Below are 14482 nucleotides of genomic sequence, written 5' to 3'. Positions count from 1 at the left end.
CCCTGATTCTATGTTGATTCCTAAACCGGGCAAGGATCTTATGGACTGCTCTTCCTACAGACCAATCTCCCTCCTAAACGTTGAAGCCAAGATTTTGACAAAAATACTGGCAAATAGGTTGTCGATGGTTCTGGAGGAGGTGGTCAAACTGGATTTATGCCCGGGAAGGGAACCAATATCAACCTCAGACGCCTCTTTCTCAATATGTCTATGACACATGTAAACAGTGGTAAATGAGTGATCCCCTCCTAAAGCCCCATACACACTATAAGATTTTCTGCCGATTTTTGAGTTACCAAAACCATGTAGTGCAAGGGCCTGCCTGATTGCATACACATTGGAACTCCTAAGGTTTGACCTCATATTATATGGTTTTGGTAAATCTGAAGGAAAAAAATCAGCAGAAAATCTGATGTGTGTGTATGGGGCTTTAGACGCTGAGAAGGCGTTTGATTCAGTGGAGTGTATTTTTCTGTGGGAGGTGCTGAAGGGGTTTGGCTTTGGCCCTACATTCCTCAGGTGGCTACACATGCTGTATCGGGCGCTCGTGATTCGGATCCGAACTAATGACAGGCTGTCGGAACCATTTGAGTTACAGTGAGGTACACGCCAGGGTTGTCCGTTGTCTCTGGCCCTGTTCTCGCAGGCGCTTGGACCCCTGACAACCCTAATTCAGTGCTCGATCAGGGTGAAGGGTTTGAGGGTGGGCTCCCTAGAAGAAAAAATCTCTCTTTATGCTGATGACATGCTACTGTATCTCCAAGACGAGGATGAGTCATTGGCAGCTGCGCTAGAGATTTTTGACACCTTCGGTAAGTACTCTGGAATACGCATTAATTGGTCTAAATCAAACATTTTCCCTCTGGACCCCTGACAAGGCGTTACCGTTATGCTGGGTTGACCAATTTAAGTACTTGGGTATTCAAGTTGGCAGGGAGCTGACCAGCTTCATGGATCTGAACCTGCGCCCGGTCATGTCCCAACTTAGGACTAGGTGTGCCTCCTGAACCTCTATCCCGCTAAATCTCATGGGTTGGATAAACTTGTTGAAGATGCTGTTTCTTCCCAAGTTTATATATGTCAGAAGAAAGAGGATCCCTATTGGCGGACTTTGGGGGGCACATAGAACAATAAAGTAGAAAAAGAACTATTTTTATTTATACAAAATGTATATAAGTAGTAGCAAAAAAAGAAATATATCACAAAACAATTTAAAAGATAAACAGCACTGTCCGTGATACAATATAGCTAATAAATTTATCACCCATACAGAGTAAGGCAGACCGGAATACTCTTTACCCTATGCGTTTCGGAGGTATTGTAAACTCCTTCATCAAGGGTAGGTATGGGATAAAAAGCATAATTATAACAAGGTACAGAGATGTAGACATGTGGTATCTTAAGATTAAAAACAATTGAATCGAGCGGCCATAATACATGGCTTTCCAGTGTTCAGGGCTCACATGTATAGATGTATATAAAGTGAATTTAATTTGCTAGCAAAGAATGTAGGTTGTCTCCAGGGTTAATTACTGTGGGACGCCGAGCAGACAGTCTGGTGTTTCTCTGCTGTCTATCATTCCAGTCTTTACTACACCTCAGAGACTTGGCTGCTTTTACTCACTTGCCTATCCCATTGGGGGCACTACTGCAGGATCCCCTGCCACTGTCGCCTCAGTGTATCCCCCAGCTCCTATCCAGTGCTACTCCTGTTTCATCAGAGGGGGGAAGGGGATCTGTCCCTACATTCTTTGCTAGCAAATTCAGTTCACTTTATATACATCTATACATGTGAGCCCTGAACACTGGAAAGCCACGTATTATGGCCGCTTGATTCAATTGTTTTTAGTCTACATCTCTGTACCTTGTTATAATTACACTTTTTATCCCATACCTAACCCTGATGAAGGAGTTTACGATATCTCCAAAACGCGTAGGGTAACAAGTATTTCGGTCTGCCTTACTCTGTATGGGTAATACATTTATTAGCTATATTGTATCACGGACAGTGCTGTTTATCTTTTAAATTGTTTTGTGATATATTTCTTTTTTTTTTTGCCACTACTTATATACATTTTGTACAAATAAAAATAGTTATTTTTCTACTTTACTGTTGTACGTGCCTCCAAAGTCCACCAATAGGGATCCTCTTTCTTCTGTAGTTTTTATAGGATGTGGCACAACGAATTCGCATAGAAATGCCGATCTATACCTTTGTCTTTAAGTTTATATACGTCTTCCGCAATAGTCCTGTCTGGATACCCAACTCCTTTTTTGTAGAACTGGACAAGTGTGTGGGATCGTTTATTTGGGGGGGAGCGACCCCTAGACTAGCTAGATCAACCTTAACTCTTCCTATTCACCACGGGGGGTTGGCTTTGCTAGAGTACCAGACCTACTATTGGGCGGCCATGCTGGTCACGGTCAGGTGGTGGTATGTACTCTCCAAGAAGAACGCAGCAGTGTGCTTGGAGGCAGCTATCCTTGGATCGCTCCAAGAGCTGGGCAACCTAGTCTATAGGGGCGATAGGGCATATGAAAATCTCCCGCGATCTACTAGAACAACCCTTCGGGCTTGGACAGTAGCTAGACAGGGACTTACCCGCCCTCAGGACTGGTCTCCCTTTTGCCCGCTCTGGGGAAGCCCCAAGCTCCCACAGTTTAGGACAATCCCTGAACCACACCTTTGGGCTAGGTACAACATTAAAAAGCTTGGAGATATTATCTCTGAGGGTGTTCTGTTGTCATTCAGGTCCCTCCGCAGTAAATACCACTTACAAGGGTGGATGTACTTTAGGTACCTTCAGCTACGCCATGCTGCCCAGGCGCAGTTTCCAACGATACCCAGACTTACTATGGACCCTGTGGAGGAATTGTTGGCCCAGGAGAAACTGCAGAATCCCTTGTCTGCACTATACCTGGACCTGCTAAGAAAAGACTTCACCAAACTAGAGAAACTTTGGGACAAGTGGAGATCAGACTTGGATAGGGAGGCTTGGGATGACTGCTTAGCTGATCTCATCAAAAGAGAAGCTAATCCAGGTTAAGTTCCTCCATAGGGTCTATTATACCCCCCAAAGGCTATATAAGGTTTACCCGCAGAGATCACAGGACTGTCCCTGGTGCCAGATTGACGTGGGATCCTACTTCCACATGTTCTAGAGTTGACCCAGGATTGCTGGGTACTGGGCTGGGGTGGTGGAGACTATCAATGGTTGCCTTCAGCTTAATCTTCCTGTGTCCTGGCGCTTCTGGGAATCCAGGACGATGATCAGAAGCCACAATGTATTAAGCTGCTCCTGTCCTACCTTTTCTTCTATACGAAGAGGGAAATTGTTTTGCGATGGAGGGCCCCCTTTCCCCCCACAATGGATTCCTGGGAGAAATCAATAAATGCAGTGCTTCCTCTTTACAAATTAACATACCTGAACAGGAATTGTCCCAAGAAGTTCACCAGAGTGTGGCAGCCATGGACGGCATAGATGGAGGTTGCTGTCTATCACTAAGATCACAAATATAGGGTTAAAATACTGACCCCCACCCCGCCTAACCTCTGAGCACAAGGGGGACATCCTGTAGTAATGGGACTCCAATGGTATATCCTTAATGTACTAATTATTTGCTGTTCAAGTACATACAGTAGATACCTGTACTGTATGTCTTGATTTGGTCCATTTTGGACAAATTTTGTATCATTTTGGATTATATGTCAAAATAAAGGAACATGAAAAAGATTTTCAAATTTGAAAGATTAAAAAACAAAACAAAAAAAACTGACCAGTCTGGGAGGGGTCACATAATCACAATGTATAGGACTGTCCAGTTTGAGTTGTGTCCTGTCCAGAACATTTCATATTTTCTATTAACCACTTACAGACCGGACCATTTTTCTGGTCAAAGACCAGACCACTTTTTGCGATTCGGCACTGCGTCGCTTTAACTGACAATTGCGCGGTCGTGCAACGTGGCTCCCAAACAAAATTTACGTCCTTTTTTTCCCACAAATAGAGCTTGCGCTATAAACAAAAATAGAGCGACAATTTTGAAAAAAACGCATTATTTTTTACTTTTTGTTATAATAAATATCCCCCAAAAATTTCTAAAAAAAACTTTTTTTCCCTCAGTTTAGGCCGATACGTATTCTTCTACATATTTTTGGTAAAAAAATCGCAATAAGCGATTATTGATTGGTTTGCGCAAAAGTTATAGCGTTTACAAAATAGGGATAGTTTTATGGCATTTTTATTAATAATTTATTATTATTATTTTTTTTACTAATGGCGGTGATCAGCGATTTTTATTGTGACTGCGACATTGTGGCAGACACATCGGACATTTTTGACACATTTTTGGGACCATTGTCATTTATACAGTAATCACTGCTATATAAATGCAGTGATTCCTGTGTAAATGACACTGGCAGTGAAGGGGTTAACCAGTGGGTGGCAGTGTAGGGGTTAAGTGTTCCTAGGGGTGTGTTACTAACTGTGGGGGGGTTGGGCTTTCATTTAGTGAACACTGATCTCTGCTCCAATCACATGGAGCAGAGATCAGCGTCACTAGTTGCTAGGCAGAATGGAGAAATGCTGTTTACACTGCATTTCTTCCATTCAGCTGTCCCGTGAGACGATCGCGGGTATGCCCGAGGCGATCGAGTCCGCGGGACCCGCGACCGGACTCACGGGGGTCCCGACCTGCACGCGAGCACACCGCCGGCGGCATGCGAGCGATGGCAGGGCGGCATTGAAAATTGGACGTACCTGTACGCCAATATGCCTGCCCGTGCCATTCTGCCGACGTACATCGGCGTGCGCTGGTCGGGAACCGGTTAAACCTTCCTTTTGTGGTTCTTTTTTCATTCATTCTGATTTATCTCCTATGACGAGACACCAATTTTCTTCTGTCCTACTTCTGTGAAACAGGGGAGCTTTAAGGTGAAAAAACACAAGGGTTGAAAAAACACAACCCCTTTAATACCCTTTACAGGGGAGAAATGTTTTACTGTTAAAGTGGTTGAAAATCCTTCCATATACCCAGTGAAGTGACTAGCCTCAGAAGATACACAGAAATTAAACAATTCCTCCTACATAAGTTGTACATTATTATACATTATTATTATACAGGATTTATATAGCACCAACAGTTTGCGCAGAGTTTTACAATGTAGGGAGACACTGCTCCAATAGTACAATTCAAAACAAGAGGGTTAGAGGAGCCCTGCTCCTGCGAGCTTACAATCTAAGAGGGAGGGGCTGGTGAAACAAAAGGCAGGGACTGTGAGGGGTGAACTGATGAGGGGAGTAGAAGATTTGGTTGTTAGCTGGAGGCAGAATAGGCCTCCCTGAAGAGATGGGTTTTCAGGGATCGCCTAAAAGTGGACAGAGTAGGAGATAGCTGGACAAATTGGAGTAATGTGTCCAGAGGATGGGAGAGGCTCTGGAGAAGTCCAGGAGATGAGCATGGAAGGAGGAGACAAGGGAGCTAGAGAGCAGAAGGTCTTGGGAGGAGCGGAGAGGATGATTTGGGTGATATTTGGAGATAAAATTGGTGATGTAGCTTGGAGCAGAATTGTGAATGGCTTTGTATGTTATTATGTTTATCTTCAGCCCTATCTTCTCCACAGTCTTGCAAAACACAGATTTTATATAGGATGTCCCTGCTTTGAAAAACAGTAGTCTGAATTCCCACTAGCAGAGCTCAGGATAGCTCTGGGCCCTGATGTAAGGGAAGGGACACACCTCCTTCACACAGTACATGAAGAACATGCAGAGCTAAGGATATCAATTACAGGCTGTGTCCTGGAGATCTCCTCTCCATCACCTTTTGAACTCTTGGAGTCAGGAAAAGCTTTCAGAAGTGACTCATGCAGATAACAGAGGAACAAGGCAGCAGAGATGAATCACACTTAGTGCTTTAACCACTTAAGCCCCGGACCAATTTGCAGCCAAAGGGCCAAGCCCCTTTTTGCGATTCGGCACTGCGTTATTTTAACTGACAATTGCGTGGTCGTGCGACGTGGCTCCCAAACAGAATTTGGTGTCCTTTTTTTCCCACAAATAGAGCTTTCTTTTGGTGGTAGTTGATCACCTCTGCGGTTTTTATTTTTTGCGCTATAAGCAAAAATAGAGCGACAATTTCGAAAAAAATGCAATATTTTTAACTTTTTGCTATAATAAATATCCCCAAAAAATATATATACATTTATTTATTTTTCCTCAGTTTAGGCCGATACGTATTCTTCTACATATTTTTGGTAAAAAAAATCATAATTACTGATTATTGATTGGTTTGCGCAAAAGTTATAGCGTTTACAAAATGTACAAAAGGGATAGTTTTAAAGCATTTTTATTAATATTTTTTTTTTACTAGTAATAGTGGCGATCAGCGATTTTTATTGTGGCTGTGACATTATGGCGGACACATCGGACATTTATGGAACCATTGTCATTTATACAGCAATCAGTGCTATTCATAGTTCAACCTGAGTGAGTGTCTACCCCTATCCCTGTACATTGCACACTCACATTGGTCCCTACCCTCAAGGAGCCCACAATCTAAGGTCCCCATTCATATACTAGGGCCAATTTTGGACAGAAGCCAATTAACCTACCTGCATGTCTTGTCTGGAGTGTAGGAGGAAACTGGAGTACCCGGAGGAAACCCACGCAGGCACAGGGAGAACATGCAAACTCCAGGCAGGTAGTGTCGTGGTTGGGATTTGAACCAGCGACCCTGTTTACTGCTAGGTGAGAGTGCTAACCACTACACCACTGTGCCGCCCTAAATGCTGTGTACACACGATCAGACTGTCTGACAGACTTAGCCCGGCGGACAAACCGCCGGACTTTGAAGCGGAGGTCCGCCGGACTTTCCGAACGAACGGACCTGCCCATACACAACTGGACTTTTCTGGCAGACTAGGTCCGCTGGACTATGACGAGAGTCCGCCGTACTTTTGAAATTAATGGACTTGCCCACACACGGAGGAAAGTTCCATTCATTTTGAACGTGGCTCCAGGTAGCCGGAACAAGCGCAGGAGATTGATATGTCACTGGCCCCGTCACCTGGAATGGACTTAAAGGGGAAGCCCTACACTGAAAAACCCGCTTGGGGTCCCCCCTAAGGTCCATATACCCTTATCTGAGCCTAGCATCCTCTGGGACTGTGACATCATAAGGGACAGGGACATCACCCGGCGATGTCCCTATATAAGTCGCCGCACACTGCGTCCCTGTTATTGCGGCCAGAGAGAGTCAACATCTCAAGGAAGAAGAAGAACAACAACAAGAAGAGAAGGCGGCAGCAGCGATAGAAGACCGGACCACCGCTAGTAAAAGAGCTGGAAGAAGGGCGCGGAGGCCCGGAAAGAAGAATCGAAGAGGGAACAAGACCCCCGAAGTCGGAAGAAGAGGCGGCGGCGACAGAAGACCGGGCCATCGCTAGTAAAAGAGCTAAAGGAAGAAAGAGCTAAAGAAGAACCAAAAGAGGGGGACAAGACCCCCGAAGAGGGGGACCAGACCCCGAAGTTGGAAGAAGACCCCGGGCAGCGACGAAGAAGAAAGCCGGGCTCCTCCGCTAGTAAAAGAGCTAGCAGAAGATATCGGAGGAGTCCGGCGAAAAGACCCCCCAAGACGGAAGAAGACCCCCCGGAGCTGTGCAATAAATTATTTTAAACCCTTGTGTGGTGTTTTTTTTTTAAAAAAATTTCACCAGGTGAATGGGTAGGGGTACATTGTACCCCATACTCATTCACATAGGGTGGGGGACTGGTATCTGGGGGCCCCCTTATTAAAGGGGGCTCTCGGATTCTGATAAGCCCCCCGCCCACAGACCCCGACAACCAACCACCGGGGTTGTCGGGAAGAGGCCCTTGTCCTCATCAACATGGGGACAAGGTGCTTTGGGGTGGGGGGGCACCCCCCCCGATGTTGAGGGCACGTGGCCTGGTACGGCTCAGGCGGGGGGGCGCTCGCTCATCCCCACCCTCTTTCCTGACCGGCCGGGCTGTGTGCTCGGATAAGGGTCTTATATGGACCTTGGGGGGACCCCCACGCTGTTTTTTCGGCGTAGGGCTTCCCCTTTAAGTCCATACCAGGTGACGGGGCCAGCGATGTGTCAATGCCATTGACTTCCTTCGCTAGTCCTGGTTACCTGGAGCTGCGTTCAAAATGAACGCACTTTCCTCCGTGTGCGGGAAAGTCCATTCATTTCAAAAGTACGGCAGACTAGCACACACACGGCCGGATTGTCCACTGGACTCGCAGTCCGGCGGACAATTTTTGAGTCAAAACTACTTTCTAAGTCTGCCGGACTTTTGGTGAAAAAAAATCTGCCGGAGCACACACACGGGCGGATTGTCTGATCGTGTGTACGCGGCATTAAATGCACTGATTCCGACCCACGGCTGGGCACTTAAAAAGCAACGTACAGATACGTGCTTGTGCCCATCCGTGCCATTCTGCCGACGTAGATCGGTGTGAGGAGGTCCTTAAGTGATTAAAGTGGTTGTAAACTCAAAATACCAAAACACTATTCTTTTGCACAGTTTAGTAGATAATGTTGTTACAACCTAATTAAGATTGTGTGTATCTCTCAAAAAGTCGTACTAATTTGGTTGTAGCTGTCAAAAAAAGCTGATCTGTGGGCGTAATGGAAAGGCCTGGAAAAAAACCTGAAAAATTGGGAAAATAACAGAAGTGTGGAATATGTTCTTTTACAATGATAAATAATTTATCTATGACATGATATTCAAACTATATAACTCGAAGACCTTAATGAAAGATTTGTGAGACTTTATGTAGTCTTATATTTGTGCACGTTCTCTCAGCTGAAGACAAGCAAATCCTGGAATACAGCTCAAGCAACACTACACTTCTCAATGCAGTTCTCAAACAAGAGAAATATGCATATCTGCAAATAGGGGGCACTGCGAGGGAAAGGCTCCAGTTTAGTTTGCTTGTGGGCTCCATCTTGTCCCTCCTGCAGTTGGGTGATTGTTGGGATACAGTACATGATAGTTTCTGTCTTTCCGGGCCTTAATTGACAGGTAAGAGGGTACATTTGTCTGACAAATTTGTTTATTTTTATAACTTTTAAATGATTCCTATTAATGTTCTCCACCATCACAGCATAATGTTTACCTATAGTCTGGTCAGTAAATTGTTTTTTCTTTCCCCCCTCTCAGTAAAATGATGAGACCAACATCTAGAGTTTGGAAACATTTCCACAGTGAAATTTCTCACTTGGGGCACTGTAGCAGGAAGTGGTCCTCATCCTCCAGGACAGTCTTCTTTCCTTGGGCTTACGATTCTGTCTGTGCCGGGCCAGTTTGATTTCCAGGCTGTGGGCACTCAGTCTGTAAAGGCTCATGGTCTGTCTGTCTTTGGAGTCTTTTAGAACCTCCAGGTATGGGGCCATTTTGTAGTCTCACTGCAGTGCCTGGTGAACAGTTAGTTTCAGTTAGTTGAGGTTTGTTATTTCATTTTTCCATTCTCAAACATATTTTTCTTTGGAATCATTCATTATGTTTTTTTATTTGAGATTTTGTCAGGCTGAATTGTTGGGAGTTTGAGATAGACAAGGTGCTAATGAGTTGGTGCAGGGCACATGGCTTGGGCTCGTCCTCGCTATATGTATTCTCTGATGTCTAATTCTCTCTGTATTCTCTGATATCTCTCTATCTCTCGCTCAGTATTCTCTTATGTTTCTTTCTCTGTATTCTCTGCTCTTGCTCTTTCTGTCTCAGTATTCTCTGCCATCCTTCTTTATATTCTCTGCTCTCTCTCCATCTCTCTGTTCTCTGATCTTGCTCTCTCTTTCTGCATTCTCTGATGTCACTCTCTCTTTCTCTCTCTGCATTATCTGATGTCACTTTCTCTCTCTCTCTCTCTTTTGTCCCTCTGTATTTTCTGCTGCCTCACTCTCTGCATTCTGTGATGCCACTGTCTTTCTTTCTCCCTCTCTCTTTCTGTACTCTCTGCTGTCTCTCTCTCTCTTTATTCAGTTTCTCTCTCTCTCTCAATGTATTCTTTGATCTCTCTCTGTTCTCTTTTGTCTCTCTCTCCCTATATTATCTGCTCTCGCTCTCTTTATTGTCTGATGTCTCCCCCACTGTATCCCCTCTGTATTCTCTGATCTCTCTCTCTCTATATATATATATTCTCTGCTGTCTCTCTCTCTCCCTCTGTATTCTCTGCCTTCTTTCTTTGTATTCTCTGCTCTCTCTGTATGCTCTTATGTCTCTCTCTCTCTCTGTATTCTCTAGTGTGTCTCTCCCCTATATTCTCTGCTGTCTCTCTCTCTTTATTCTCTGTTGTCTCTCCCACTGTATCCCCTCTGTATTATCTGATCTCTCTCTCTATATATTCTCTGCTGTCTCTCTCTCTCGCTCTCTCTGTCTTTATTCTCTGATGTCTCTCCCACTGTATCCCCTCGGTATTCTCTGATCTCTCTCTCTATATATATATATATAGATATTCCCTGCTCTCTCTCTCTCTCTGTATTCTCTGCCTTCCTTCTTTGTATTCTCTACCTTCCTTCTTTGCATTCTCTGCTCTCTCTCTCTGTTCTCTTATGTGTCTCTCTCCCTGTATTCTCTATTGTCTCTCTCTCTTTATTATCTGTTGTCTCTCCCACTGTATCCTCTCTGATCTGTCGCTGTCTATATACATATATATATATATATATATATATATCTACACATATATATGTGGGAAGGCTGGCCGTAGGCCGCCCTAGCTCCTCTCTCTCCCCAGGTGCCGTGCTCTGTCCGCCCGTTGATTCTCCCAGTGTAGAGGGAGAGGGGGGTGATCGGCCGCCCCCAGCTCCTCTCTCTCCCCATGTGTTTGCTCTGTCCACCCGCCCGCCGTTTTTTCCAGTGTGGGGAGATGGGGGGGTGATCGGCCGCCCCCAGCTCCACTCTCTCCCCATGTGTTTGCTCTGTCCACCCGTTCGCTGTTTCTTCCAGTGTGGGGAGAGGGGGGGTGATCGGCCGCCCCAGCTCCTCTCTCTCCCCATGTGTGTAGTGCTCCGTCCGCCTGCCAATTCGTCCGGTGGGGGGGGGGGCTCCACGTGGCGGCTGTTGGCTGATTCTCCCTGGGGGTGTGATCGGCGGGGCTGCTGGGAGCCCGCCTGGTGATCGGCCGCCCGCTGGCTCCTCTCTCACCTTGCTCGCATGGCGGCGGGGGGAGCGGGTTGTCGGCCGCCCGCTGGCTCCTCACTCTCCTTGCTCGCATGGCTTCCATCAGCAATTTTCTGTCGTAGCGTTCTGTCATAGCGTTTTCTGCCAGCGTTTTTCTGTCATAGCGTTTTCTGACAGCGTTTTCTGTCATAGCATTTTGCCAGCGTTTTCTGTCATAGCGCTCTGCCAGCGTTTTTCTGTCATAGCGTTCTGCCAGCGTTTTCTGTCATAGCGTTCTGCCAGCGTTTTCTGTCATAGTGTTCTGCCAGCGGTTTTCTGTCATAGCGTTCTGCCAGCGTTTTCTGTCAGAGCGTTCTGCCAGCGTTTTCTGTCATAGCGTTCTACCAGCTTTTCTGTCATAGCGTTCTGCCAGCATTTTTCTGTCATAGCGTTCTGCCAGCGTTTTCTGTCATAGCGTTCTGCCAGCGTTTTCTGTCTTAGCGTTCTGCCAGAGTTTTTCTGTCTTAGCGATCTGCCCAGCATTTTCTGTCACAGCTTTCTGCCCAGCATTTTCTGTCACAGCGTTCGGCCCAGCATTTTCTGTCACAGCGTTCGGCCCAGCATTTTCTGTCACAGCGTTCGGCCCAGCATTCCTGTCACAGCGTCCGGCCCAGCATTTCTGTCACAGCGTTCGGTCCAGCATTTCTGTCACATCGTTCGATCCAGCATTTCTGTCATAGTGTTCGGTCCAGCATTTCTGTCATAGCGTTCTGCCCAGCATTTCTGTCACAGCGTTCTGCCCAGCATTTCTGTCACATCGTTCTGCCCAGCATTTCTGTCACAGCGTTCTGCCCAGCATTTCTGTCACAGTGTTCGGTCCAGCATTTCTGTCATAGTGTTCGGTCCAGCATTTCTGTCATAGCGTTCGGTCCAGCATTTCTGTCACTACGTTCTGTCCAGCATTTCTGTCATAGCGTTCTGTCCAGCATTTCTGTCATAGCGTTCTGTCCAGCATTTCTGTCACAGCGTTCTGTCCAGCATTTCTGTCACAGCGTTCTGTCCAGCATTTCTGTCACAGCGTTCTGTCCAGCATTTCTGTCATAGCGTTCTGTCCAGCTTTTCCTGTCACAACGTTCGGCCCAGCATTTTGCTGTCACAACGTTCGGCCCAGCATTTCTGTCATAGCGTTTGGTCCAGCATTCTCGGTCATAGCATTCTATTTAGCTTTCCTGTCATAGCATTCTGTCCAGCATTTCTGTCATAGCGTTCTGTCCAGGTTTCGGTCATAGCATTTAGTCTAGCTTTTTCTGTCACAGCGTTCTGTCCAGCATTTTCTGTCATAACGTTCGGCTCAGCATTTCTGTCATAGCGATTGGTCCAGCATTCTCGGTCATAGCATTCTATCTAGCTTTCCTGTCATAGCGTTCTGTCCAGCATTTCTGTCATAGCGTTCTGTCCAGGTTTCGGTCATAGCATTTAGTCCAGCTTTTCCTGTCATAGCGTTCGGTCCAGTATTTCCGTCATAGCGCTCTATCCAGCATGGCGGTCATAGTGTTTTGCCCCTGGGTTCCTGTCATAGCATTCTGCCCGGCATGTCTGTCATAGCGTTTCCACTCCAGGTTATCTGTCATAGCGTTTCCGCCCCAGGTTATCTGTCATAGCGTTTCCGCACCAGGTTATCTGTCATAGCGTTTCCGCCCCAGGTTATCTGTCATAGCGTTTCCGCCCCAGGTTATCTGTCATAGCGTTTCCGCCCCAGGTTATCTGTCATAGCGTTTCCGCCCCAGGTTATCTGTCATAGCGTTTCCGCCCCAGGTTATCTGTCATAGCGTTCCCGTCCCAGGTTATCTGTCACAGTGTTCTGCCCCTGGAGTTCTGTCATAGCGTTCTGCCAGCATGTCTGTCATAGCGTTCTGCCCTGGGATTTCAGTCACATTGTTCTACCCAGGTTAACTTTTAGCATTTCTGTCATGGCGTTGTCGTGACATTTTTTCTGTCAGTATTTCTGTCATAGCGTTTCTGCCCAGCATTTCTGTCATAGTGTTTCAACCTCGGTGTTTGGCCTCAGAGTTCTCAGAAGGGCGTTGTTCACTTATGACATACTCTGGTAGGTTTGTCTTCATTGATTGTCATGTCTCATCGTATCTGTGTTCATGTTTGTACCGGGGTCACTTAGCTAGAGCTCGCACATCGGGATCTGTCACGTCTACAGATCCATACGGGCTGAGGTTTCGTTTGTTAATTGATTGTTGTCCACAATCTTCTCGCCCGTATACCATACGTCATACGATGCATGTTCATTCACCACATCCTTACGACTACCCACCACGGCCTGTGGGTACACTAGCTCTGAGTTTCCAGTTAATTACCTGTCTCTGCGCTGCAGGTTACTCTGGCTCACTTGCCGCTTACACAAGGGGGGGGGGGGGGGCTGTCGTCAGGTTCATGTATGCACAGTGGTCTTGACATTTCTGCTCATGTTTCATTCTTGGGTAGGCAGAGGGGCGTTGTTGTTCTCATGTCTGATTGTCTGTCATTTGTCTAGTTTGTGTTTTAGGTTGGGCATCCATACCAATATCGACCGTGCTTGCACTCACTTCCTTTAGCCCGGCCGTTGTTGGGGGGGCTAGCGGATTGATGCTGATATCGTTTTCGCCACTGGGTTCACCCTTGAGTCAGAAGCAGTCGTCAATTTTCTTCAGTTGATGTCCTGTTGTGTTGAGGCCCTGGTTACCACCCAGGGATGTATAGTCAGGGTGTGTCCTAGCCACGGTCCTTAGGTGGTAGGTTTTTTGGGCGACGTCGTCATGATTCTGGATTTCACTCTCAGCTCCGAGCTTGTGTCTAAGATGTTGCCTGGAGTACTGTTCAGGGACATCGGTCCAGTCATCTTTGCTGATCCCCGGTCTGTTCCAGGTGGGGGGGTGGGCTTCAGTCACTTGGGCATGGTATGGGTAGGCCAGGGGTTGGGGGGGGGTTGTTTCACGGTGCTACTTCTGGTGTCCGTTGTAGGTATTTTTAGTCTGCTCAGCCATTTTCTTGCAGGGGTTCCTCGGGTCGGCCCTTGCTCCCTTTTCCCCACGTATCCTCTCATTCACAAGCAGTTCATTCTCATGTCTGGGTTACCTTGAGCATCAGGCTCATTCTATCCTTCATGGGACGTTCAATTGGGTTTGCGTAGCTTGCAGGCCCCAAGGGGGTTCCTTCTCATCTCCAGGTAAGGAGTCGGTGGGTTCTACTCTCACAGCGGATACTTACCGGTTACTTACTGTTGGCGTTTGGGCAAACGTCATTTTATAGATGGGATCTTTACTAGAGGTCGACCGATATGGGTTTTTCTGTGGCCGATGCCGATGCCGATA

The sequence above is a fragment of the Lithobates pipiens genome, unplaced genomic scaffold, assembly GCF_037356315.1.
Source record: "Lithobates pipiens isolate NorthernLeopardFrog02 unplaced genomic scaffold, aLitPip1_a1.2 Scaffold_13, whole genome shotgun sequence".
NCBI lineage: Eukaryota > Metazoa > Chordata > Amphibia > Anura > Ranidae > Lithobates > Lithobates pipiens.
The sequence above is the reverse complement of the archived record's forward strand: the minus strand, read 5'-3'. Positions refer to the sequence as shown.